The sequence below is a fragment of the Saccopteryx bilineata genome, chromosome 5 (assembly GCF_036850765.1).
Source record: "Saccopteryx bilineata isolate mSacBil1 chromosome 5, mSacBil1_pri_phased_curated, whole genome shotgun sequence".
Lineage (NCBI taxonomy): Eukaryota > Metazoa > Chordata > Mammalia > Chiroptera > Emballonuridae > Saccopteryx > Saccopteryx bilineata.
Genome location: NC_089494.1, coordinates 169,873,595 through 169,887,401, shown reverse-complemented (window position 1 = coordinate 169,887,401; position 13,807 = coordinate 169,873,595).

Genomic DNA, 13,807 nt, shown 5'->3' with positions numbered 1-13,807 from the left:
AGTGCTCCTCTCACTGACCACCAATGAAAGAGGTGCCCCTTCTGGAAGTGTGGTGGGGGGCCGGATAAATGGCCTCAGGGGGCCGCATGCGGCCCATGGGCCGTAGTTTGGGGATGCCTGTAGGCCCCCTTAGGTTCTTCTTTAATGGGTCTTTCTTTGCTTCTTGAACTTGTGTGACTTTTTCCTTCATCACTTTGGGGAAATTTTCAGCTATGATTTCTTCAAGCAGGTTCTCTATCCCTTGTTTGTTCTCTTCTCCTTTGGAACCCCTATGATGCAGATATTATTTCTCTTCATGTTGTCACTGAGGTCTCTTAGAGTTTCCTCAGTCTTTCTGTGCTTCTTTTCATTTTGCTGCTCTACTTCTGTGCTTATGTTTATCTTGTCTTCTAAATCACTGATTCAATCCTCTGCTTCATCCAGCCCGCTGTTGATTCCTTCTAGTGCAGCCTTCATATCTGATACTGTATTTATCATTTCTGACTGTTTTTTTCTATGATTTCAATGTTCTTTTTGATGCTTGCTATCTCTTTATTTAGGTACTCATTATATCCATCCATTGTTGCTCTAAGATCCTTGAGCATCCTAAAAATCATTGTTTTAAATTCTGCATCTGGTAGTTTCATTACTTTCATTTCACTTAGTTCTTTTTCTGAGGATTTCTTTTGTTGATTAATTTGAGTCACATTTCTTTGTCTGCTCATTTTGTCTGCATATTAGGTAGCACTTTCTTACTTTGAAATTTTTGTCATGTTTTTATGAAGGAGATGGGCTCAGTAGTATTGACTTCCCAGACCACCTCTTTTTATTGTTCGAGGAATGCTTCTTATGGGTAGTATTTCCCCTTGTGTTGTATGTGAGTATTGAATGCTGTTGGTCCTTTTGTAGGTACAGTTATTACTTCAGGCTGGCTTGCTCTAAGTGTCAACCCTAATCATGTGTATTACAGACTGTGCAATGTCTGTCTTGTTGGGCATATTTATTCTCCACAGTATCTGGTGCCTGCTAGACTCCTCCTTTGGTCATGGTGCTTGTATAGCTAGCTGAGTCTAGGGTTGGTGTTGTCTGCCATCCACTACACTTGTGTTGTTTCTAGATCTTCTTGGGTTGGCTTCAGCTGTTGTTTGCAACACACTGTGGGTTACCTGTCTGCAACTACTGTACTTTTTGCTGCTTGTATCTGCATTTTTTTGTGCCTGAGTAGTTTGGGAAGGGTCAACCTTTTTATAAGGATCAGCTTCCTCCTGCTTAGAGATGACAGAAGCTCTGTAAAAGCCCCAAGCTCTATTAGATTTGCTTCCACTTCTCAGCTGCTCTACCTCCTCTTGCAGTTTCCTGTTCTTCCCACAGAGCCTTCTGTAGAAAGACTGTAGTGTGCGCTCAGATGGGCCTCACCCAACCAACCTCTCTACCTACAGGTTGCATGCTTGGTGGGTTAGGGCAGCTGTGGTTGAAAATACAATTTTAGTGGGATCTCCTACTTCAGGGGTCTCTTAGTCAGGAGCTCAGTATGGGAAATGCGGCCCCTACTCCAGAGCCTAATCCCTCAGCCACTGCTGGATACTTAAATTTTATTTCTTCCTAACAAGGGGAGCAGCAGGTTCAGATTGAGTAGGGCTGATAGTCCCCTCTACAGAATTTCTTAAAACTGGTGAGACCCTGGTCTCGGGGAGAAAGATGGAGGGAGTCCTCTCCTGGAGCTGACTGTGTCCCCCCAAAAGTGGCTAAGCCCCTCAACCAGATCAAACAATAAACTCACAGGGGCCCACACTTTAAATGTCCATGTTCCAAGCCTCTCTCCCTTCCCCCTGTAGAATCTAGCCCAGCAGGGCAGGATATTCAGAACTCAAGCTGGCTGACTGCAAAGCTCTACCCTATCCAATGTACATGAGCTGCTGTGCTGGTGCTGATCACAGAGAGCAGAACTTGCCTTAGCTGGGCCAGGTGTGAGAAACCTTTCCTTTGAGATACCACTCTAGCAAGGGTTGTTAGGTCCTGAACTGATGCTCTCCACAGTTGGCCACTGAATGTGCCAGCCTCAGCCCCCTGGCAGGCACCCGGCACAGACTAGTGGGAGACACTGCCTGTGACTGGCCTTTAGCAACATTCTTGGAGCTACAAGCAATCCAGAGTTTGTGGCTGCCTCTACTGGGCCCAGGTACTCATGGAAATACCAAGCTGCACTCCTAGGCTTGCTTTTACCCACACTGGGCCTGGGGTAAGGTCTACTTAAAAGGCCAATGTTCCCTGAGACCCACCTCCTGCAGCCTTTGTCTGCTGGCTGCTTGTTTGGCTCAGCCACTGAATAAACCTCTGGTAGAGTAGAGCCTCTGGCACTTCAAGTATAAGAATGGTGATGGGTGTGGTCTGCCACTCGGCCCCAAGTGTCAGTCTGTCCAGACTTTTTTCGCAGATCTCAGTAGGGTATGACCCCAAGAGTGTGATGGGTGTGGCCTCTGACACCCAGAGGTGTGGTCTGCTCACACTCTGGGCAGTTTCTACTGAGTCTCCCGTGAGACAGAATTATGTCTTAGACTCTGGAGCATGGAGGAAAAGCTCTGGCCTCAATACCAGAAAACTGAGTCACCAACATGCCCCTTGCTTCCTGGCTTCGCAGAATGACCCCATCTCCATGAGGGCAGGAGAGACTCCCTAGAGTGGAGCAGTAGCTTTTCTCCAGGCTGATGCTTCTCAGAGGGGACTGCTCCACCTTAGGGCTATAAACAAGATTTTTTGTTTGGGCCCTTTAAAACAAGCCTGTGTCTCTGAGAGCTTTGTTTCTTTCTCACAGATAGAAACCTGGCTCTTTTCACCTTTAAATGCTGTGTGGTCACCTCTTCTAAGCTCTGGGGTTCTAAGCTAGGGCTCCAGGCCTGGGGCTGAGGACCCATATCTCTCAGGGTGACCCTCCCCATACTGCGAATCCCTCCAGACCCTCAGCCAGCCCCCTATGTGGTGATGCTGTGCTCATCTGGGGCTGTTGCTCTACTGCTCAGCAACTGAGTTATTTTAGCACCTGAGACAAGGTCATGGAGCCATCCTAAGTGCCTGGAGCTAATTTGCTCCAATTGAGCCATGGCTGCAAGAGAGGAAGAGAGAGATAGAGAGAGGAAGGAAGAGGGAGAAGGGTGGAGAAGCAGATGGTTACTTCTCCTTTGTGCTCTGACCAGGAATCAAATCCAGGACATCCACATGCTGGGCTGATGCTCTACCACTGATTCAGCCAGCCAAGGCCCTATCAATCTTGATGTGATTTCTTCTTTATATTCTTAGTTATAAGACTTCTGTTCAATCAGTCGTCAGGTGATTTTCAATAATGATTATTCTTGATGTAGTCATGGGAGGAGGCAAGCACAGCATTTATTTACCTATTCCACCATCTTGATCGAAAAGTCCTGTTTACTGCTTATTTTGTGATAAGAATTATAATATAAACTTTGAGAATAAACTGTTGCTGTCAAAAACTTAAAATTTAGTAAAAGCAGAGATATTATAAAATTTTATAACCCATGAAAAAATTACGTATGGGCTGAGAATACAAGTCACATGTGTGGACACATAGAAGAAACAAGCAGTTGTGATGGGCATGGGGTGGAGAGGAAGATAAGGGGAAACTGGTGAAGACCAAGTTTAATGGCATTTGCATTGGGCATCATGAATAAGTGTCCAAGAATGGAGAATTAATTCATTCAAATATTTTTTAAAACCAATCAAATATTATTGGGTCCCAAACCTTGGGTCATATATATGACAGTGGGACAACTTCCTTGAATTGAAAAGTAAATACGAAGTTATTCTACAAATACTGGGACTCATAAGAAGTATTATAGATAGCTACACTGACCCTGCTGCCCTGTGTGTACTAGCCTGAACATCAATTATCAGGATCTTTTTCAACCTAAAACCATAAAGAGAAGATGCAATTGCTGAGGCTATCAGACAGAAGCCAGTTGACCTAAAGTTTCCTGAATCAGTCTGTTATAAGATCAGACTCTTTTTAGAAGTTATACAAAGATATTTTAGAGATTATTTCTGAACATAAGCTATGCTACTCTAGAGTTTACTTAAAATTCCAAACCATTCTGTAAAATATAAATATGCTTTATTAAAATGAACTTTTATTAGGGTTTCACTAATCAGAAATAACTGACAATATTTTTCCCTTTAGGTCCAGAGATGCTCTGTAAGGTTTTGGAATTCTTACATTTTTTTTTGAACTTGGAAATAATCATCAATTCATAGAAAGTTGCAAAAACAATGCAGACAGCTTTTATATACCCTTCACCTGGTTTCCCCCAATGGTTACACCCTAAAATTTATAGTACAATATCAATACCAAGAATCTGATATCTATACTAATGTGTTAACATAATTCTATGTCATAGGATCTGTAAATTTGTACAATCAACATTGCAGTTAAGATACAGAGCTATTCCATCACCACCAAGATCTCCCTTGTGCCTTTATGGTCACACTTACTGGTTCTTCAGCATTCTTACCACTTGACAACCATTAATCTATTTTCCATCTCTACAAGAATGTTATATACATAGAATCACATAGTATATGCTTTTTGAGATTGGCTTTTCACTCACAAAATGTCTTTGAGCTCCATCCAAAGTAGTTATGTGCACCAATAGTCTGTATCTTTTTATTACTGAGTGATTTATGGTATTGGTAGTGCCATAATTGGTGTAACCATTTATCTATCGAGGGATGTTTTGATTGCTTCCACCTCCTAACTGTTACAAATAAAGCTGTTATAAACCATTATGTACAACTTTTTATGTGGATGTAGTTTTTATGTCTCTGGGATACATGCCCATGAGTGTAATTGCAGGGTTGTATGATGAGTCCATGTTTAGTTTTCAATAAACTACCAAACTATTTTCCAGAGTGACTTGCATCATCTTATGAGGAACACATGAAGGAAACATTTTTAAGACAGCCATTTCTGTTTAAGAATCCCTTTTAAGCTGAGAAGGCCTGTAACAGCATGTTCCCACAACAATATACTAGCTCCTTTTTCTGATGACATTCGGTTGTCAAATCACCCCTCTTCCGATTAACTAGTACAGTTACCCCTCAACTAGTACAGTTGAGTTTATTCCTAATGCATGGTGAAAAAATAGACCATTCACTGTCGGTAGCAAAATTCTTAGGTTTATGTTTATCAGGCAAAAGTGACTCAGCTGTCATGAGACAAAAGACATTACCCTGATAAAATCTGCCTAGGGATAACTAAGGCTTCTAAATATTTTCATTTCCTAAGCTCTACTTTCTCAGTATCTTCCTACTTTTAACCTCTCTACATCTTAGATTTTTCATTTTGGATCTCTGTTTGTACCAGGATGTGTTTAAATACTCAAGTAACAGAGTCTGAGTCTGGTTTGATTTAGCACCCACTCTTAGCTCCCAACTTCTGCCAAAGTCTTAGCACTTCTCACTGGGATAGACTCACTGCTCACTTGTTCACTTCATTTGGGTCTCACCTTCAATGGCTTCTCATCTAATGGGTCTTCTCAACTATCCCTTCTGCTCAACATCATTCTCTATGGCTTAAACTTTATTTTTCCTCACAGTGTGTATGTACAATTTTTGGGCATAGTATGAGTATATTTGTTGTGTTAGTGGTCTCACATTGCTGGAATGTAAACTACTTGAGGGTAGTGACTCTGTGTGGCTCACTGCTATTTTCACAGACCTGAGACGGTGCCAGGCTCATCAAAGACCCTCAATAAATAGGTGATGAATAAATAAATAAATCAACAGAAATTTACAATGGTTTCTTAACTGATTCACACTCTTGCCTCTACAATTTATCTTTAACTCAAACAACTAAAGTTATACTCCAAAGACACAGATTGAATCAGCTCACTCTTCTCAACCCTTAAATACTCCTTCATTGTTTATTCATTGAGTAAAGCACAGACATGTTTAGAGTAGCAACTGAACTCCCCATCATTTATCCTCCAGAAGATTTTTTTTGGCACCATGTATGATGTATGATCTTCCCCTCCAATTCACTCACTTTTTTCTGACCATCAAAGACACCTTCATGTCAATGTAATTTTGGTCTTCTTTCTTCCTGTTCCCATTCTCAATCAATTTAATCATCAAAGTTTAGTCCCCCCCCCATCTATGTAGGAATTTTGAGATATGATTTTAATTTGATTTGTGACAACATTTTTTTTTCTGGCAAGTTTTTCTCATATTTTTGTTGTTGTTAGGAGGCTGTGCTTACACATGTTTGAATGTTCTGTTTTTCCAGTCTAGCCATTAACAAAAGATTCATGTAGAGTGAGGGGAGGATGAGGGAAGTTTTACAGATTGCCATGCTTAAATTTTCCCTCTTCTGATGCTTCAGTGCTGGAAACACATGGTCCCACTGTGAAGCTCCACCTCCTTTGGCTTTCACAAGAGCAGGATTACTGCCAGCTTTGAGCTTCCCCAGCTATTACTAATGAGAAACTCAGCCTCTGCTATCCATGGACATCTTTCTTTTGTAAAAAGTGATGTTCTCTGTCTCATAGATATTATGCTGAGCTGGACACAAAGGTGTACATACCACATGATTCCTTTTAAATTAAGTTATTTGTTTTGTTTTGTTTTTAGCAAGAGTGGCAGACAGACAGGGACAGACAAGGAGGAAGAGAGATGAATTCTTTGTTACAGCACCTTAGTTGTTCACTGATTGCTTTCTCATATGTGCTTTGACCAGGGGGCTACAGTAGAGCAAGTGACCCCTTGCTCAAGCCAGTGACCTTGGGCTCAAGCCAGTGACCTTGGGCTTCAAGCCAGCAACCATGGGGTCATGTCTATGATCCCACACTCAAGCCAGTGACCCCCCCCCCTCAGGCTTGTGAGCCCACACTCAAGCTGGATGAGCCTGTGCTCAATCCAGCAACTTTGGGGTTTTGAACCTGGGTACTCAGCATCCCTGGCCGACACTCTATCCACTGCGCCACCACGTGGTCAGGCTAAATTAAGTTTTAAAACAGGAAAAACTAATTTACATTAAAAAAGTCAGAACACTCATTGCTTAAGGATGGGGGGGGGGACCAACTATGTAAGGATATGGGGGAACTTTCTAGGGTGGTAGAAATGTCCTGTAGCTGAATTAGAATATGAATTGCCTGGCTGTATCTATTAATCAAAGTATACAGTTAAGTTTTTTTTTTTAAGTGTTTTTTGAGTTTAGTCACCTTAAGTCTTCTCTGGGCCCTTCCCATACTTTTTTCTTCTATATTTTCCAATTCATTCTCCCTATTCCATCTCAGGCCTGCTCATCATTCCCATCAGGGCAAGACCTCAGATTCTAAGAGTTAATGTTAGCTGTTGGTGTCTGAGCTGGTCTACTGCCTACACCTCACAGTTCCATTTTTCCCAACTCAAGGACTGCATTAATGTGGCTTCTTAAGTACTTCCTTCACTCTCATATATTTTGACCACACATCAGTGTAATTTGGAATTTTTACATGTTCATTTTGCTGAGGACATAGTTTGTACATTTTGCTGAGGTTGGTATTGTTCTCTTTATTGCTTTGTAGGGTTCCTATGCTGCTACAATTTTCCATTCAATTTAGTAATTTAAAGGACTATGCTTTGTGTGAGTCATAGCCTTCTAACTAATTTAGGGTTAATAGATCCTTCTTCATATGAAATGAAGGCAATAGGAGGACTGGAGTTTGTTTGTTTTTTTCATTTTTCTGAAGCTGGAAACAGGGAGAGACAGTCAGACAGACTCCTGCATGCACCGGACCGGGATCCACCTGGCACGCCCACCATGGGGCGACGCTCTGCCCACCAGGGGGCGATGCTCTGCCCATCCTGGGCGTCGCCATGTTGCGACCAGAGCCACTCTAGTGCCTGAGGCAGAGGCCACAGAGCCATGCCCAGTGCCCGGGCCATCTTTGCTCCAATGGAGCCTTGGCTGCGGGAGGGGAAGAGAGAGACAGAGAGGAAAGCGCGGCGGAGGGGTGGAGAAGCAAATGGGCGCTTCTCCTGTGTGCCCTGGCCGGGAATCGAACCCGGGTCCTCCGCACGCTAGGCCGTCGCTCTACCGCTGAGCCAACCGGCCAGGGCTCCAGGAGGACTGGAGTTTTACAGTGGTTCTTCTTCTTCTTCTTCTTCTTCTTCTTCTTCTTCTTCTTCTTCTTCTTCTTCTTCTCCTTCTCCTTCTCCTTCTCCTTCTCCTTCTCCTTCTCCTTCTCCTTCTCCTTCTCCTTCTCCTTCTCCTTCTCCTTCTCCTTCTCCTTCTCCTTCTCCTTCTCCTCCTCCTCCTCCTCCTCCTCCTCCTCCTCCTCCTCCTCCTCCTCCTCCTCCTCCTCCTCCTCCTCCTTCTCCTCCTCCTCCCCCTCCTCCCCCTCCTCCTCCTCCTCCTCTTCTTCCTCCTCCTGTCCCTCCTCCTTCTTCTTAACTTAATAATGTAGTTTATATTTATTCACAGAAAAATAATTTAAAAACCTCAAACTGCTACAAGTGTTTTAAAGAAGTAAGTAAATACTAAAATCTCTGTTGTGTACTAAGTCACATAGCCTGCTGGTGCCAACTCCTTAACAATGGATTGTTTGAGTGTCTTGCACTGACTGGTCTTAAGGAGTTTGTCTCCCCAAACTGCAGTGATTTACAGCATTTAAATTTTTCTGTACTACAATCTTAAAAAACCCCAGAAATTAGTGCCTGGTTACTTTAGGAACAAAAGAAAAGTGACATTTTCCCTCACCCAGGGGTGTCAATAGTCAGACTGGTGGAACTACACTGGAGAAGTGCAACCTTCAGTTCTCTAGTCCAGTCTTGCAAAGCTGCCCTGGAATTTCCTGTGAACCTAGAAGGACCAATTACTGCCATGCTCTTCCAATAGACCGAAGGTCTCTACTTTGTGACCAGGGGTGGAGGTCAGGTCAATTTCACCCACTATGGAGATATCCACTAGGCCAGCCCTGACACCAAGTTCCAATCTAAAATTTTGCAATAAAACTGAATTTAATACACTCCTATGCTAAGTTTTCTATCCAGTCTAATATAAAGCACCTTTGCATTAAATATATTAAGCTCAACAGCAGCTAAATTTCTCAGTTTTGTATTTAATTTTGTCTCCATGGCTTAATAACATTCTCTTCTTAGAGAAAAGTATCAATCTGTGGAGTCCAGACTTTCTGGGGGAGTGGCATGTTTCAACTAAAAAGTACCTTGCTGACTGAAGTCTATGTACTGCTGCTTGCGGTCCTGAGCACAGTGATCGGGGCCTCCCAGTTATGAATACAAGAGACTGCTGCTCCTTTTGTAACTGGAACCATTGCTACTGCTCACCAAGCCCTGGTCCTGATTCACACTGGCCATCCCCATGGTCAAGCTCTGCATGGGCAGGACGGTGGACATAGACTGGCTTCCCAGCATAGGCCCAGCGGGGATGCTACCGCCATAGGCAAATGCACGACTGGCAAGGCGCTGCTGCTGTACTGCTGACTGCTGGGTGCCCACTTAGCTCCTGCGCTCATGGGGCTGAAGGACAGGAAGGGGAAGGGGAAGACAGACAGCCAGGAACAAATGCTGGAAGCAGCCTCAGCTCCCATTGCATCGATGGGCACACCACACAACTTGGCAGTGGGTCTGGTGGCGATTACAGGGGCACCATTGTCTGCTGCTCATGGTGGTGGCAGTGGTTTTGAGCAGAGACAGAAATGTTCCTGAGTTGGGGACACCGCCATCACTGCTGCTGCTATAGAAACCAAAGAGAGCACAGGGCTGAGCCTGGGGGCTGGACAGCTGGGTGCAGTGGCCATGTTTGGGAAGGATGAAAAGGGTGACTCCTGGAGGAGACAGTGTTGCTTTTTGCAAAGAAGCTGCCCTGCAAAGGGCCCACTGGCACACTGCTCATCACAGACACAGCGGCTCTGATGCCGGCTGTGTACAGAGCAGTCCAATAGTTAGCTATATTCTCTTTTTTTATTTTAATGGGGTGACATTAATAAATCAGGGTACGTATGTTCAAAGAAAACATCTCCAGGTTATCTTGTCATTCAATTATGTTGCATACCCATCACCCAAAGTCAAATTGTCCTCCATCACCTTCTATCTGGTTTTCTTTGTGTCCTTCCCCTTTCCCCTCTCCCTCCCTCTCATCCCTCCCCCCTCAACCCCTCTGTAACCACCATACTCTTGTCCATGTTTCTTAGTCTCATTTTTATGTCCCACCAATGTATGGAATCATGCAGTTCTTAGTTTTTTTTTTTATTTACCTATTTCACTCCGTATAATGTTATCAAGATCCATTCATTTTGTTGTAAATGATCTGATGTCATCATATCTTATGACTGAGTAGTATTCCATAGTGTATATGTACCACATCTTCTTTATCCAGTCATCTATTGAAGGGCTTTTTGGTTGTTTCCATGTCTTGGCCACTGTGAACAATGCTGCAATGAACATGGGGCTGCATGCGTCTTTATGTACCAATGTTTTTGAGTTTTGGGGGTATATACCCAGTAGAGAGATTGCTGGGTCATATGGTAATTCTATTTTTAGTTTTTTGAGGAACAACCATACTTTCTTTCATAATGGTTGTATTACTTTACATTCCCACCAACAGTGGATGAGGGTTCTTTTTTCTCCACAGCCTCTCCAACACTTGCTATTACCTGTCATGTTAATAATAGCTAATCTAACAGGTATGAGGTGGTTTCTCATTGTAGTTTTTTTTTTTTGCATTTCTCTAATAACTAAAGATGAGCATCTTTTCATATATCTGTTGGCCATTTGTATTTCTTCCTGGGAGAAGTGTCTGTTCATGTCCTCTTCCCATTTTTTTATGGGATTGTTTGTCTGTTTGTTGTTGAGTTTTATGAGTTCTTTGTATATTTTGGATATTAGGCCCTTATCTGAGCTTTCTTTCAAAATATCATTTCCCATTTAGTTGGCTGTCTGTTTATTTTGTTGTCAGTTTCTCTTGCTGTGCAAAAACTTCTTAGTTTGATGTGGTCCCATTCATTTATCTTTGCCTTCACTTCCCTTGCCTTTGGAGTCAAATTCATAAAATGCTCTTTAAAACCAAGGTCCATGAGTTTAGTACCTATGTTTTCTTCTATGTGCTTTATTGTTTCAGGTCTTATATTTAGGTCTTTAATCCATTTTGATAATTTTAGTACAAGGGAACAAACTGTAGTTGAATTTCTTTTCTATTTTTATAACAGTACGTATTTCTTTTAAAAATTTTTATTTTTCAGTTACAGTTTACATTCAATATTATTTTGTACTAAATTGGTTTCAGGTATACAGCACAGTAGTTGATAATAAATACACTTTGCAAAGTGTCCTCCCATCCCCATATTTCCAGTATCCACCAGGGACCAAAACTGACTATATTCCCTGTGCTGTACTTTACACCTCCATGACCATTTTGTAACTACCAATTTGTACTTGCTAATCCTTTCAGCTTTTCACACAGTCCCCCAACCTTCCTCTCCTCTGGCAACCATCAGTCTGTTTTGGTTCATTCATTTATTTTGTTCTTTAGATTCCACATATACCATATTTCTCCATGTGTAAGAGTCCCCATGTATAAGACACATCTTAATTTTGGGGCCCAAAATTTGCAAAAAAAAAGTATTACATAAAGTTATTAAACTTAAGTTTTATTCATCAAAAGATTCATACAACTCCTCATCACTGTTAAAACTCCCATCCATTAGCTTGTTCTCATTGTGTCTGATGACGAATTACAGTATTGTCTTCTACAATGAGCTCAAAAACAAGTGCAGAAAAGTGGGAAATGCAAGTAAAAAAAAAAAAAATCTAAAACCACTGTATAAGATGCATCCAGTTTTTAGACCCCAAATTTTTTGAAAGAAGGTGCATCTCATACATGGGAAATATAGTAAGTAAAATCTTATTGTATTTATCTTCCTCTGACTGACTTATTTCACTTAGCATAATACTCTCTAGATCCATCCATGCTGTTGCAATTATGAGATTTCCTTTATTATGGCTAAGTAATATTCCATTGTGTATATATGTATTGCAACTTTTTTATCCACTTGTCTACTGATGGGCACTTGAGCTGCTTTTAATTCTTGGCTCTAGTAAATAACACTGCAATCAACATATGGATGCATATATTTTTTTCAAATTAGTGTTTTGGGTTTTTTAGATATATACCCAGAAGTAAAATCACTAAGTCATAAGGCAGTTTTGTTTTTAATTTTTTCAGAACCCTTTATATAGTTTTCCATAGTGGCTGTACCAGTCTGCATTCCCAATAACATTGCACAAGGCGTCCCTTTTTTCCACATCCTCACTAACACTGTTTTAACAGGCATGAGGTGATATCTCATTGTAGTTTAATTTGCGATTCTCAAATGACTAGCAATATTGAACACATTTTCTAATGTCTATTAGCAATCTGTATTTTCTCTTTGGGTGAGTGTTTATGCAGGTCCTTGACTCATTTTTAAAATAGATTGTTTTTTGGTATTGAGTTGTATGAGTTCTTTATAAATTTAGAATGTTAACTTCTTATCAGATATGTCACTGTCAAATATGTTTTCTCATCAATAGGTTTTATTTTTATTTTGTTGATGGTTTCCTTTGTTGTGCAAAAATGTTTTAGTTTAATATAGTCCCATTTGTTTATTTTTTCCTTTGCCTGCTCTAATACATCAGGAAAAAATATTACTAAGAACAACGTCAGAAAGTTTATTACCTATGTTTTCTTCTAGGAGTTTTATGGTTTGGGGTGTGACATTAAGTCTTTAATCCAATTTGAGTTCATGCTTGCATATGGTGTAAGAAGGTGGTCTAGTTTTATTTGTTTGGCATGTATCTGTCCAGTTTTCTCAATGTAATTTATTAAAGAGACTGTCTTTACCTCGTTGTATGTTCCTGCATCCTTTGTTATGTATTGATTGACCAAATAAGTGTAGATTTATTTCTGGGCTTTCTATTCTATTCCATTGATCTATATGTCTGCTTTTATGTCAGTACTGTGCTGTTTTGATTACTGTAACCTTGTGGTACAGTTTGATTTCAGGTAGTGTGATACCTTGTTCTTCTTTCTCAAGATTGCTGTGGCTATTCAGGGTCTTTTGTGGTTCCATATACATTTTAGGATTATTTGTTCTAGTACTGTGACAAATGCCATTGGTATTTTGATGTAGATTGCATTGAATATATAGCATTTTAATTATGTTAATTCATCCCATCTATGAACAAGTTATAGCCTTCTATTTATTTCAATTTTTTTCAACTTCTTACTTCAATGTCATAGTGTTTTGAATACAAGTTTTTTTTACCTCCTTCATTAAATTTATTTTTAAGTATTTTAATTTTTGATGTAACTGTAAATGACATTATTGCCTTAATTTTTCTTTCTGATAGCTTGTTATTAATTTTATAAAAATGAAGTCAATTTTTGAGTATTAATTTTGTATTTTGCTACTCTACTGAATTTATCAATTCTAATAGTTTTTGGTAGACTTTTTAAGCTTCTTTCTATATAGTAGCATGTCATCTGAAAATAATGACAGTTTTACTTCTTCCTTGCTAATTTAGATGTGTTGATTTTTTCCTGTCTGATTGCTGAAGCTAGGACTTTCAATATTATGTTCTATAGAAGTGGTGAAAGTGGACATACTTGTTTTGTTCATGATCTTAAGGAAAATGCTTTTAGTTGGTTCCCACTGAGTATGATGTCAGCTGTGTGTTGCTAAATATGGCCTTTATTAGGTTGAGATATGTTTCTTCTATCTCCACTTTGTTGATAGTTTTTATCATAAGTGGATGCTGAATTTTGTTAAATGCTTTTTCTGTA